Source organism: Sinocyclocheilus grahami, unplaced genomic scaffold, assembly GCF_001515645.1.
Source record: "Sinocyclocheilus grahami isolate Dianchi unplaced genomic scaffold, SAMN03320097.WGS_v1.1 scaffold499.1, whole genome shotgun sequence".
NCBI classification, from domain to species: Eukaryota; Metazoa; Chordata; class Actinopteri; order Cypriniformes; family Cyprinidae; genus Sinocyclocheilus; species Sinocyclocheilus grahami.
The window spans coordinates 53,952-69,474 of NW_015505678.1; the positions used below are offsets into that span (position 1 = coordinate 53,952).

Here is a 15,523-nt window from a genome sequence, read left to right on the forward strand (position 1 = left end):
GTAATGGAGGCTTGAGCCGTTGATAGCATTCTAATGCAGTTATTAATGAAGTTATTAGACAGAGACACACAGAGAAAGAGAGAGAGAGAGAGCTTGTGTGAATTAGGCTAGCTCTGTGCGTCCCTCAACGGTGTTCTGCAGCAGCGTTATTACCTCGCTAGTGAGAAATGTCATGTGTAGCCTTTAAGTTGCTACACTATATAGGCTAACTGATAAAATCGTCAGGGCAGAGCTGACAACACCTTTTTGTGCAAACTGCGTGACCGTAGTGTGCGTGTGCGAGCACGTGTGATTGCAGTAATTCCTGTGTGCTGAATAGGTACTGTATGCTAATTTCCGTTATTACAGTTAACTATGCGAAGTGATATGGAGCTGTAATGCAGTCAAGAGAGCTGCCTGGAACCTCAGAACGTTCGTCAGCCAATCAGATTCAAGCATTCAACGCCCCCGTCGTATAATTAAAGAAAAAATACATTGAAAGACTTTGTTAGTCATTTTCTATTTAGAGCTGTTTTCATAAATAAAGAGACATGGACATTTCTAGTCCTCATTTTCATCACTGATGCCGATGGATGACTGAATTTATCTATTAGATATCACAGATGAGTCTTCATTTGCGATTTGGGTTAACGTATGATCGATCGCCCTATTTCTCAGCATCACATGCGTCATGATTTTGTCCCTCAAGAGCATTTATGTTAAAATGAACCTTTTTATAATGATGAAGAAAACTCCACTCTTGGTCTCCAGTGAATGTGGGAATAAACAGGTCGTGTTTACGTCTGCTTTGGGCTTCTTGTAATGTGTTTTGACATGGTTTTGCTTCACGCTTGACCGGGGAGATTTGAAAAGCTTTTTTTAGTGGCAGAGGTTTCTAAAAATAAGGCGCGATGTCCCAGAGGAGGGTCTTGACGCGGGACGTGTCCGGCTGCCTGCGCTGCTGGGGACGAGCTCTAATAGGTGCTGAATGACGGCTGCACTGAGATCAGGCCGATCGAGGTCAAGAGAGCAGATGATTTCTGCAGAAGAGCTCAGGCGTGATGCCAGCTGATGTCTGCAGACACGCTTTCATTGCTCAGTGTTAAATACAGCTTCATCTAAATGACCACACAATTCCTTCCTCATCGCTTTACTTACAGCAATATAATCAGCCTTGTTTTGGAGTAGTTTTCGTTGCAGTAGAGGAAAAGACAAATATATATACAGTATATACTGTGTGTGTGTATATATATATATGTATATATATAAATATGTATACATATATATCCTATGTATTATTGCAAGACAAAAAAATTTAAATGGAAGAAATTAAATTAAATTTGATGAAAAAATAAAGATGCAAACAATAAAACTGAAATAAAAAAGAAAAGGGAAATAATTAATTAATTAAATAAAGTGACATGTTAAGTAAATTTTACTCTTATTATTTTACTGTAAGTATGCCTCTTATTTGGATTTTAATGCATGTTTCATTTTATTTAATTAATTAATTTTTTTGTTTTATTTCTTTAAATTTTTAGTAAAATTAAATCTAATTTACATTTTGATTCATTTAATTCTTTTAAATTGACATTTTTATGCCTACTATTTTTATGTAAAGCATTGTGTGTGAAACATGCTGTATAAACAAAATCTAGTCATTTTAAAAATTGAAGTTAACTGACATTTCGGAAGCAATCTTGCATATCAGAAACATAATATATTATTCTTTTAAAAATGCAAAATGGGACTATCTAAACCGTTATAGATACAATATGTCTGTGCCTCAATTTATGAAGGTCAGCTGGGTTTCTTACACACAAATGTAACGATCTAATGTGATGATAAGTTGTGCGAAACTGAGAAGTAAGAGGAATCATTTGTTCTCCTTTTAAGAATCATTTGTGCTCCTCAGCAATATTTGATCCCAGTTTAATGTGCAGGGTGTTAGTCACAGAGAATAGGTAGAAGACAGGCGTGACACTGGGCTGCTCGTAACACATGCTGATGGATCGTACTGAGAGTCAGCGTGAGGAAGATTTGAGTCCTGAGGTCAAACGGCCTTCAGCTCATCATCTGTCCACCAGATAAATGTCAAAGAGTATCCAGACCAGCAAATAAAACACATTACATCATCAGCTGCTGTCCTGATGAGAATGAGAAAAATCTGTTGACTGAAACAAGTGTCAATCAAACAGAAGTGCCACACATCACAAACCAGTGTGTGAGTGTCGTTGAGTGATTCATTAAAAGAATCAGTTCAAAAGAATCATTTGTTTGTGAATCTAATATGATTGTGGTGGTATAGTGTGTTAGAATTATTTCATATTGGAATAGAGCATATTAGAATGATTTCTGAAGGATCATGTGGCACTGAAGACTGAAGTAATGATGCTGAAAACTCAGCGTTGATAACAGCAATCAATTACAGTTTAACAGATATTCACATAGAAAGCAGTTATTTTGATTAGTAGTAATATTTTACAATATTAATGTTTTTACTATATTTTTGGTCAAATAAATGCTCGCCTTGGTGAGCAAAAGAGACTTCTTTTAAAAACACTGGAAAATCTTCATTTGTGTGGGTTTGTCTCAATCAAGGCTCAGCAGACGAGATGAGATGTGGCATGAACATGACAGAAATTACTGTACACTCTGAAATCTGACACTGACTGATGAGATCTTGGGTTATTTTGTGTTAGTTTAATTCCAGTCTCCATCTTGTCAGAGTGACTTAATTAGGAAGATTCTTGTATATGTCATGTTATTTTGCAATACGAGCACATTCTGGTTGTCTGTGTGCACTGAATCATTGCAGTAAAACAGCTGATTTTAGTGTTGCGGTGAAAACAGTCAGGATGCATCTGTCAGAGACGTCCTGACAGCCAGAACACTTTCAGAACATTAGCTTCTGTCTCAAATTATGTTTCCAAACAGCTTTACTTAAACATAAACACACAGCAGTGTTCATTTGTGCATCAAAACACAGCGTTTGACTCTCGCAGACGGTAGAGAAAGCGTCCGTCAGTGAGTTTCACCGACAGCAGCACAAGAGCTTTATATAAACCCATCAGCAGAGGTCATGAGAGCTCAACTCCTCTCGCACACCAACACAGTGCACTTGTGTCATTTCACCCTCCCTCACTAGTGTGCTACTGCTTTAGATACACAATGTGGTAATAATATTTCACAATATTGCCTATTACGATATTACCTCCGCTGTGTGCATTAAGGTCTTATCATTCTTGTAATGCATGTGTGTATGTTTGTGTGGGTGTATATTTTATTTATTGTGTTATTATTTTAGCATCATTAAGATACTATTATAGTTTTTATTAACATTTTGAGTTAGTTTTTACATTTTCAGTGTTTATTTTCATGTTAATGTTTTAGTACATTTGTTGTGTTTTTGTCATTTTTCTTCTTACTATCTTTAAATGTGTGTGTGTATTTATTATTTATAATATTGTTTTAGTACCACTGAAATGCTATTATATTTATTTTTATATTTTATTAGTCTTCATTTTAATTTGAAAGTGGTATAATTTTTATTATATATATATAGTTATACTATTTTTATTAACAATAATATAGCTTAAAATATTTAATTATTTATTTAATTTAAAACAAACATTTTGTTAGAATAATTATTTTATATAACAATTTTTTGTTTATTTTTTAATATATGTATACTATGTACATTCATATGTTTTTAATATATTGAATATATTATTGTTCATTTATTTGTAAATTAAATTGACCAGAATTGGTCAAAACCGTTGCCATTTAACAGAATTTTTAGTTCCTTAGGAGAAAATGCTGACTATGGAAAGGTAATACCAAATGTTAGTGGCTTGCAAAAAAAGAAAAAAGAAAAAACCCTTCTGCATATGTTTCTTCACCATCTTTGGTGTCTAATTGGCGAGCGATCCAGTGAACCGTTGTCAAACCCGAGCGGCTTGGAAACACTTTCTGTTTAAGCAGCCGCTCTGGTCTCTGTCTTCCCTGCAGGTGCTGTCGCTGGGCGCTGACGTTCTGCCGGAGTACAAGCTCCAGACGCCGCGCATCCACAAGTGGACAGTGCTGCACTACAGCCCGTTCAAGGCAGTGTGGGACTGGCTGATCCTGCTGCTGGTGATCTACACGGCCATCCTCACGCCGTACTCCGCCGCCTTCCTGCTCAACGGAGACGAGGACAGCTCCGGGCAGAACTGCAGCTACTCCTGCAGCCCGCTCAACGTGGTGGACCTCATCGTGGACATCATGTTCATCATTGACATTATCATCAACTTCCGCACCACCTACGTCAACGCCAACGACGAGGTGGTCAGCCACCCGCTGCGCATCGCCGTGCATTACTTCAAAGGCTGGTTCCTCATCGACATGGTGGCTGCCATTCCCTTCGACCTGCTCATAGACCGCACCGGGGAGGAGCTGGGTGCAGAGGTGAGGGGGATCATGGGAAATTAGGCTTTGAAGCTCTTATCTGTGCTCCAGCTCATGTGTACTGATTTATCTTACACTTCAAACTTGCCATTTTCTGCTGCATATGCTGTCATCTCTTATGATAAATTGCTTGCCATGTTCATCTTTTGTATTCTTATTTCACACTTTAAATAAAAGTGTCCGCTAAATGAATAAGGTTTCTGCAGGTCTTAAAAAGTCTTAATTCAGCAAATTAATTTCTTAGAAAGGTTTTAAATCAGAGCGGAAAGTCTTAAATTCATAGTCATGCCATTAAATGTTGCATGCTCTGCATAATGAATATTCATATTTTTGTCTTGCTTTTCAATGCAAACATCTAAACATCCTTAAATCAAGATACAGTTACTTGAGATTCATAAACTCATGTCATGTTGATCATTTTTTCATAAAACAAGACTTATCTTATTCTTCTCAAGTAAATGCATCTTGATTTAAAAATCTGGACATTTTCACTGGAAAACAAGACAAAAATACAGAGGAAGATCTTCCCTTAAATTCATAAAGTCATGGCGTTAAATGTTGCATGCATTGCTAAAACTGATTTTTGTCTTGTTTTCCATTACAAATATCTTAACATCCTTAAATCGAGATATATTTACTTGAGAAGCAAAATTAACGTGTGACGTCTTGTTTTCTGAGAAACTGAACAAAATTAAATGAGTATATGTTTAAAATATGAACAAATGTCTGTCGATGGGGAATGAAAACTTGTTTCCCTTTGAAATAAGTTGATTTTTCTGAGCTCGTTGGCTGATATTTGTTATTTTTCATTCATAACTAATGCCATTTTGATTTGTCATTCAATTTCACATAAAACAAGACGTATCTTTTGTAATTTAGCTTCTTATGTAAATACATCTTGATCTAAGAATCTTTAGACATTTGCACTGGAAAATAAGACAAAAAATACAGTTATTTCTATGTTCTAGTGGTTGGGAGCAGAGCTATTCAAGCACTAAGCTATTTTATTTTATTAATTTATTTATTGTTTGTTTGTAAAATTAATAATTAAAAAGTATTAGATATTGTAAAATGAATTATCACTGTGAAGTGTTTCTAACTTGCTAATACAAGACATTGTGTTCCTTAAAGGGATAGTTCATCCAAAAATGAAAATCCAGTCATCATTTACTCACCCTCAAGTTGTTCCAAACCTGTATTCATCTCTTTCTTCTGCTAAACACAAAGCAATATATTTTGAAGAATGTAGGTAACAAAAGAGTTGCTGGTAGCCATTGACTTTCATAGTATGGAAAAAGATACTATAGAAGTCAATGGGGTGAACGAGTAAATGATGAGAGAATTTTCATTTTGGGGTGAACTGTCCCTTTAAAATGTCTTGACTTGGTCTTAAAAAGAAACCTGGAGAAACCCTGCTATAAATCTGTAATTTTGTTTGTTTTAAAATTGTCTTTTTTAGCCAACTCAGCAGACCACCCTGATCGGGCTGCTCAAGACGGCGCGTCTTCTGCGTCTGGTGCGAGTGGCGCGTAAACTGGACCGTTACTCTGAGTACGGCGCGGCCGTCCTCTTTCTGCTGATGTGCACGTTCGCTCTGATCGCTCATTGGCTGGCCTGTATCTGGTTCGCCATCGGGAACGTGGAGCAGAACCGCTCCATCGGCTGGCTGCATGCGCTCGGCGTGGATCTGGGCAAACCACACAACAGCAGCATCAGGGGATCGGGACCCAGCATCAAGGACAAATACGTGACCGCTTTATACTTCACCTTCAGCAGCCTGACCAGCGTGGGCTTCGGGAACGTGTCGCCCAACACCAACTCCGAGAAGATCTTCTCCATCTGCGTCATGCTGATTGGATGTGAGTATGTTTCGCTGCTTAAGGGTCAGCTGTAAGTTAGGAGGTCCGATCAAAAGAGAAAAAAAAATATTTTACAAATATCATGAATTTTTGAATCAAGAATATCATGATTTTTTTCTTTCAAATTATGTTTTTTCTGATATTTCTAATACCTTAAAGACACACTTTCTGTGATTATATACATAGCAAAAAAAATGTTAAACTACATTTAAAAAATTTATATATAAATATTGACATATTTCTTTTTTTTTTTTTTTTTTAATTCAGTGACCTGACAACAAAATTATTTCCTTTAAAACTAAATCTGAAAATAAATGTTAAATTAATCTAATAAAATACCTAAAACTAAAACATAAGTAAAATGAATAAAAACGACATATACATGTTTAATAATGATAATAATAATAATGACAAAACACACAACACAATTATTAAAACTTTCAAATTAAAACTACAATATATATATTTCTGTGAATACTATTTTAGTATTTTGACTAGCCGTTTTTCTATGTTATGATCTGAATCTGATGATAATGAACTTTGTTCCAGACATTGAAAACATTCATCATAAAATAGGGACATTGTGTGTATAAACTGCATCTTTTTAATTTATTTTTAATTAACTTAATAGATGCGCAGGTAGAAAGACTGAAATAGTGTTTTCTTGTAAAACATGTTTCAGAATATTTTTATTTTTTTATTTTTTTTGAAGCATAAAAACAATTATTGCTAAAAAATTGCTTGTAAATTTTACAATTAATTACAAAGAAATAGCAAATAACACCGAATTAAACAAGAAATTCTTAAGTATAGAAACTGAATTTTTCATGTAAAACAAATTCCAATAATCTGTTTTATTTACAACTTTATACACAGTGGGTATGGAAAGTATTCAGACCCCCTTAAATTTTTCACTCTTTGTTATATTGCAGCCATTTGCTAAAATCATTTAAGTTATTTTTTTTCCCTCATTAATGTACACACAGCACCCCATATTGACAGAAAAACACAGTAGTCTTGTCCGCCAGCTCGACCAGTGAGGAAACTGGCGCTGATCTAAGCAGATGTCACACAGTAAAGTGTGAAGCATGTACCTGTGTAGGTGCTTCAGCATGACGCTATTTTTAACCTTGCCCTTCCTGTTCCTGTTCAGCGCTCATGTACGCCAGTATCTTCGGGAACGTGTCAGCCATCATCCAGCGGCTGTACTCCGGAACGGCTCGTTCTAAAATGTATCACAGTTTTCACAAAAATATTGGGCAGCACAACTGTTTTCAACATTGATAATAATCAGAAATGTTTCTTGAGCAGCAAATCAGCATATTATACTGATTTGTGAAGATCATGTGACACTGAAGACTGGAGTAATGATGCTGAAAATACAGCTGCGCATCACAGAAATAAATTAAATTTTAACATAGATTCACATAGAAAACAGCTATTTGAAATTGTAATAATATTTCACTATTTTACTACATTTTTGATCAAATAAATGCGTGAGCAGAAGAGACTTTCAAAAACATAAAAAAAACGGAACGCTTTACTATACGGTTCCGTTAGTTAATGTTAATGTATTAACTAACATGAACAAACAATAAACAATGCATTTATTACAGTATTTATTCATTAAAATTTATTACCAAAATATCTTACAGACCCCAAACTTTAGAAAGGTCTGATTACAGGGAAAAAAAATACTTTGCAGCATTTAATAGTTGTTTTTCTGTGCTCTTTCAGGTGCTGAAGGGTTTCCCAGAGTGTCTGCAGGCTGATATCTGTCTGCATCTGAACCGGACTCTCCTGCAGAACTGTAAAGCGTTCAATGGCTCCAGTAAAGGGTGTCTGCGAGCGCTGGCCATGAAGTTCAAGACCACACACGCCCCGCCGGGAGACACGCTGGTGCACGCCGGAGACGTCCTGACCGCGATCTACTTTATCTCCCGCGGCTCCATCGAGATCTTACGTGGAGATGTTGTGGTGGCCATCTTGGGTAGGTCCTTTCAAAAGATCCTCCAGGATCTTTTATACTACATACAACAATTAGGGCCAGTTTTACTAACAGCTTGCACCAGCGCAAACCGTCTTTTGACGTTAAAATTGTACTGCACTGCAAATAATTATTTTCTTCCTTAGTATTTTTGTCTTGTTTTCTAGTATGAATATCTACAAATTCTTGAATTAAGATGCATTCAGGAAATAAAAGACGACTTGGAACCCTCAACTAGGAGTCTATCAAAACTTCTTGCAAACCTTCATTTTTTTGGCCTCTGGTTCTTTTCAACGTACTGTGGCTTCTTTATTTCTTTATTCTTTATTTGCAACTAGGCTAATTTGCGCTGTGCTTGGTATATTGCATTGGTCGATATGTAAATGAGATGTTGCGTCTGTGTTCTTTAATTTGCGTGTTGTTAGTAACACTCACAGAAATTTCCACGCCCATCGGCGCTGTTTTGGAATTGTGCTTTGCGCTAATTTGCCCGGTTTAGTAAAACTGGCCCTTAATTTTAAGCAACTTGGATCTGTTTTCTGTGGTGCATCCTATTTAAGCCATGCTAGCTAGCTGTATATCCACAGTTTGTACTGTAAGGTCAGTTTGACAGATTCTGTTTATCCTGCAGGGCCACCTACAGGATGACATCTGTAAAACTGTGTGACTCTGTGTGCACACACTTCAAGGAATAATTCACCCAAAAATCATTTACTTAGCCTCATGACTTTCCTGCATGACTGCATTTCTTCTTGTTGGAAAACAAAAGCAGATGTTTAGCAGAACATCACTGCTGTTCTTTAAATTCATTCAATGACTAGTGACTGTCAAGCTCCAAATAGGGAAAAAAAGCTATTAAAATAGTTCTTATCGCTCATGGGCAGCAGTCCAAGTCTTCTGAAGTCATACCAACATATGTTGTATTTATTTTATTTATTTACAGTGTTTATTTAGTGTCATGTGCATCATTAAAAAAATCATAAAAAAATGTGTTTAAAAAATGCAAAAAAGGAGGTAATGATTAAAACATATATATACTGTATATATATATAAAATAAAAACAATTTGAATAAATAATTTAATGCATAAAAGTAAAGCATTAAAATGCACAAGCGTAAACAAAATTGCAGGTGCACTGTTTTCCTGTCCTGTACATATCATAAAAAAATTATTATAAATAAATAAATCACATTTGAATGAATGAATGAATGAATGAATGAACGAATTAAATGTAATGCCTAAAAAGCAAAGTATTAAAATGCACAAACATAGATAAATAAAACTGTAGGTGCATTACGGATAAACTGAATTCTAAGCAGCATGTTGCTTTCACTGTAATGAAGAAGTAAAATATTATGGAATAAAAAAGGGTTAATCAGCCAAATCGAGTTGCAGTGTTTACTTTTGCTAGAAGGGCTTACAATTAGACCAAAATGTAGGCACTTGTCTTCCTGCACTCATATTATGAAATATGAAAGAATAAATGTATACATCTCTGTTACTCTGATTGTTTGTGGATGTCTCTGACGGAGATCTTGTGTGCATCCTAGGGAAGAATGATATATTCGGTGAGCCCATTAACCTGTACGCACGGCCCGGGAAATCTAACGCAGACGTGAGGGCGCTGACGTACTGCGACCTGCATAAGATCCACAGAGACGACGTGCTGGAGGTCCTAGACATGTACCCGGAGTTCTCCGACCACTTCTGGAGCAACCTGGAGATCACCTTCAACCTCAGAGACGTGAGTCACGCTCACTGTGAAGAGCTTTCACTGTGTTAGATTTTGCTGAGCAGTGGTTTGGGTGGCTCGCCAATGTACTAGATTTCTCTAACACATAAAATAAGTAAGCTTGACCAAAGTTCTTGTGGGGAGAAGAATTTATCGAAGGTGGCAGTGTAGCAGAGCTTCAGCAGCAATGTTAGCATGTCATCCTTCAAACAATCTTAAAGCGTTAGTTCACCCAAAAATTTAAATTAGGCTGTGTTTTACTCACCCCAGAGCCATCCTAGGTGTACAGTATATGACTTTCTTCTTTCAGACGAATCCAGTCGGAGTTATATTAAAAATTGTCCTGGCTATTCCAAGCTCTATCATTGCAGTCAGCGGGTGTTGCATTCCTTCAGTCCAAAAGAAGTGAAATAAAAAGCGCCCATCCATAAAAAAAGTGTCGGTGTGAACAAAGGCCTCCTGTAGCAAATTGATGCATTTTTGTAAGACAGATATCCATATTAAACGTAATAATCACTTTAATGTAGCTTGCGCCAACAGTTGTAGACGGAAGCAGCTCCGGGAGCATGACGTATGAGTTCAGAGTTGCACATGTGCCGGTGAGTCTCGTGAAAACCAACGTTTGTTAACAGGAGCGAAGGAAGCAAAGTTTCCTTACTTTAGCAAAGCAAAACCAGTCTCCTCTTGGCTTATATCGAAATCCTCTGACATTCTTCTTTACAAATGACCTTTGTTTTGATCTCTCCGCTGCGCTTCTGCGTTCGTCACTTCATGTGCAACGCCGACCTCATACGTCATCCGCCCGGAGCTGCTTCCGTGTACAACAGTGAGCGCAAGCTAGTTTCAAGTGATTATTACGTTTTGAATATGGATATTTTTCTTACAAAAACGCATCGATTTGCTACAGGAGGCCTTTGTTCACCCCCCGGAGCCGTGTGAGACACTTTTTTACGAATGAGCGCTTTTTATTTAACTTCTTTTGGACTGAAGCACTGCAACACCCGCTGACTGCAATGATAGAGCTTGGAATAGCCAGGACAATTTTTAATCTAACTCTGACTGGATTCGTTTGAAAGAAGAAAGTCATATACACCTAGGATGCCTCGGGGGTGAGTAAAACACAGCCTAATTTTCATTTTTGGGTGAACTAACACTTATAAGAGTCCTAGCTTTTCCCAAAGTTCTGCCTGTGAGACAGAACTTTATACCTGAAGACAAATGGCTAGAAACAATAGATACTGTCAGGACCTCCTGCTGGATATCCTGCAATCTACAAGAAGCTCCAGAGTACTGTTCTTTTGTTTTTCTAAATGTATGGACCATTTGGTTCACACCTGTACAGACAGTTCCTGTTGATTGCATCTGGGGCACAGTCACAATGTAAATGCATCTGACTAAAGATACACATAATCTTTCAAATGAATGGAGCAAAAACACAGAATTCATCGAGGTGTGCATGTTCACTTACAGACAAACATGATTCCCGGATCTCCCAGCAGTGATGATTCAGACTGCGTCGGCTTCAACAAACTGCGGAAGAGAAAACTTTCATTCCGACGACGGACAGAAAAAGGTTTTCCTGATAACTGATGTTCAGTCTGGATTTATTATCATAGATTCCGTCATTTAATATTCGGAAACGCACTATTTACAGATAGTGGAACTGTTTTGCATGTGCCGATTATGCATATTCATCCCGTGTTTGTTTCTCCAGATGATGCCGATGCTGGAGAGATCAAGAAGAATCAGAAACCCGTCCGGAGAGGCAGAAAACAAGCAGCCAGTAACAAGAACGAACTCAAACCGGGGTGGGAGGAGCCTCGCAATTCTATCTCCTCCCACTCCAGTGGTGATGAGGGGGAGGAGCCTGTGCACACAAGCCCCACCCCTCCCACCACGCTCATGGATGGGACTGAGGGAGAGGGCGATCCCAAAACAGGAAACACGTGCAACGCCCTATCAGGTGACAGAACGACAACAGTAAACGTCTGTAGTATTAAAAAAAAGTATTTAAAAAAATTATAATATTAGAAATAATTTGAATTTAAATGTTTTAATATAAATTTTGTATGGCATAAAAAATAATATAATATTAAATAAAAATATTATTTTCATAATATTGTGTGTTGTAATATGAAAATAAAACTGTTAACATTATAATGTTGAATATTAGGATTTTTATTTGCATTTTATAAAAACACAGGCATTATATCAAAGATCTGAACCTTTTTGGATGTGATCGCCACTTACTACAACTTTAGTTTACATCTTTACCAAGATTTGATTGACATAATGTTGTTTTTTATGCATTTTGATTAACTTTATTTTTCGAAATAAAAAACTCAATTGAGATAACATATAAATATTAATATAATATTTTGCAAGAGTGTCCTGGCCAAGATGACAGCAAAAGGCAACACATCAAACAAATACAAAATAATATAATATAATATAATAAAAGCTCAAATAAAATAAATTGTAAAAATAATAATAAGTGAAACAATCATCAAATAAAATAATAATTAAATTATGGTAATACTATGAATTAATATTAATATTATTTAAACAAGAGTACTTAGAAATATAAATGTTATAAATCATGCTGTATGTGGTAGTAATGTGTGTGTGTGTTGTGTGTGCCTCAGGTGCATTCTCAGGTGTGTCTAATATCTTCAGTTTTTGGGGTGAGAGTCGGGGGAGGCAGTATCAGGAGGTGCCCCGCTGCAGTCTCCCGTCACCCTTGCCGTATCCCAGCATGCCCCTGCGCAGCATCAGCCGCCAGCAGCGCAGCCAGATGGAGAGCAGACTGGAGCTGCTGCAGAAACAGCTCAACAGGTCTCAGCTCACTGCACTCAGAACACCTGTGTCCACTCAACCTGCTGTCTGAATCAACTGACTCACTAAAACCAGATTCACAAGCTTTGAATGGAGTTGCTTTAACAGCCCGACAGCGCCACCTTATGAGTATAGGAATGAATTGCATTGCAAATCTAACTGTGCACATAACTGTTTTCTGAATAACCTGTGTGTGTGTGTGTGTGTTCAGACTGGAGAGTCGCATGTCGACGGATATCGGCGCGATCATGCAGCTCCTGCAGAGGCAGATGATGCTGGTTCCTCCGTCCTACAGCAGCGTCTCCTCCCCGCCGCAGGCGTCCATGTTCCCCGAGATCCTCGTGCAGCCCGTCACGCCGCTGGACTCCAAAACACCGGCTTCTCTCTCACAGGTAACACATGATCATAGTTACTGCTCACACCACGCTTGATCAATTTTAGAGAATACATTAGCATATCATCTAAAAAATAGTAATATAATCATTTTAAACTATTAAGACACACACACACACACACACACAAATACCATATATATATATATATATTAGTGCTGTAAAATGATTAATCACAATGAATCGCATCCAAAATAAAAGTTTTTGTTTGCATAATATATGTATGTGTACTGTGTATAATTATTATGTATATATAAATACACACACATACAGTATATATTTAAGGAAAATATATATAGTTTACTACTCACAGTTTTCTTTTCATTTAGTCCATCAGGAGCTGCTACCACCTAATAAAGGCCTTGAATACATTTTTTAAATAAACAAAAAACATTTGAATTCATTTCTATATCATTTAGATTTTATTTTTTTATTTATTTATTTATTGCATTTTATATCTGTGTTTGTGTGTGTGTGTGCAATATATAGAAGTCAAATATAATATGTTTCATATTAAATTAATCTATAATTAAAATATACATAATATTATAAATATTCGAACATATTCAAACATTTTGTGTAATTTATATTTATTTGTTTTTTGTTGTTGTTGTTTTTTGTTTGTTGCTTTTTTGTAATATATATGAAGTTATATTGTTTATTTTATCTTTGATTCTATTTGATTGCTACTATAGTTCTGGTGTATGAACACTACTCAGGTTTGCAACCAGGTCTGCTCTGTTTTCTCCTGCAGTCCTGTGAGTTTCTCAGCAGCTCCGCGGAGCTCCATCCAGCGGTCAGCGCCGCTCCTCGACCCGGATTCTCCAGCCTCGGGGCCCGACTGGAGCTGGAGCCCGACCCCGACATCCACCGGCGCTTCTCCCTGCAGGAGCCACACACGTCACTGAGCTCACAGACGCCACAGAAACACGGCTCAGACCCCGGGAGCTAGAGAGACCACAACAAACCAGACCAAAACCTGGCTCTGGTTTAGCACTGCGGAGGTTCAGAGGTTCACTGGAGGCGGTTTTACTCGTCTTTACTGTTGTCGTCCAGTATTGGATACCCTAAACAAATAATGATGATTCTTACTAACTTCAAGTAGCCATTATGTCTTGCACTGAATTTTCCAGACTCTCTCGATCTTTCTCTTCAAGTCTGCGGCGCTTCCAAAACTGACTGAACTCGTTAGTGTTAGCTGGCCTAACCGAAGAAAACCCTTCTAATAATAATAACCTGTGTGTCTGTCCTGTCATTGCCTTCATTTCCTGTGCATCGATGAAGGAGGCGGAGCCTCAGGCCCCGCCCAAGCACACTGGATTGGCTGGATGAGGTGATTGGCGGGGTTTTAAAGCTATGATGAAGCATATCATGTGTTGTGACACTGGATGAACAATATGCAAAGAGTTGATCGAGCGTCACGTCTCGCTTGGCTTCCGTTGGTTTGTTTTTCAGCTTTTCTTTCAACTCAATGTGATTTTTGTAGTTAGAACACATTAGCTTTAGCAATACCGAATCCTTTAAACCACAAACGAAACCAAATATTGAAGATTGGGTTGGACCAAATGTTTTTTGTTGGTCTGTGGTGTTTACGGCCTGCAGCCACAGTCACGTGATTATTAATTATTATTTGGTACATTTATGAGCTCTTGAACTTGAAAATGAATTGGTTTTGGTTTTCCATTGACGTGTGCACCAATGAAAAAAATCAACTTTATATACGCTCTTAAGCATGCGATAATAAACACTTTTAATATTTAGCCATTTATTTTATATCAGACTTACCATTATTATATTTAAATGACTATAATATTTAATATAAACTTTCTTGAGGAAGGCATATTAGCATGAGAACGTGTTGTGCATCAGCATCCGTACGTGAATCATGACCACGATTGTATCGTTCTGCCTCTAGGCTTGAATTTAGAGGTTTTTAATTGTGGTTTATGTTTTGTTGATACCAAATATTATATCTAATTTGAATTAAACTGGCAAACTGAACGCAAGGACGGTTGATTTCAGCGCGTTGATTGGCGGGTTTTTAAAGCTATGATGAAGCATATCATGTGTTGTGACACTGGATGAACAATATGCAAAGAGTTGATCGAGCGTCACGTCTCGCTTGGCTTCCGTTGGTTTGTTTTTCAGCTTTTCTTTCAACTCAATGTGATTTTTGTAGTTAGAACACATTAGCTTTAGCAATACCGAATCCTTTAAACCACAAACGAAACCAAATATTGAAGATTGGGTTGGACCAAATGTTTTTTGTTGGTCTGTGGTGTTTACGGCCTGC

The 15,523-nt window shown here is 37.2% G+C and overlaps 1 pseudogene; it reads left to right on the top strand.

Moving 5' to 3' along the window:
- The window catches only part of LOC107554376 (potassium voltage-gated channel subfamily H member 2-like), a 22,988-nt pseudogene extending 7,975 nt beyond the window's left edge, over nt 1-15,013 (top strand).
- The last annotated feature ends 510 nt before the right edge of the window (nt 15,014-15,523 follow it).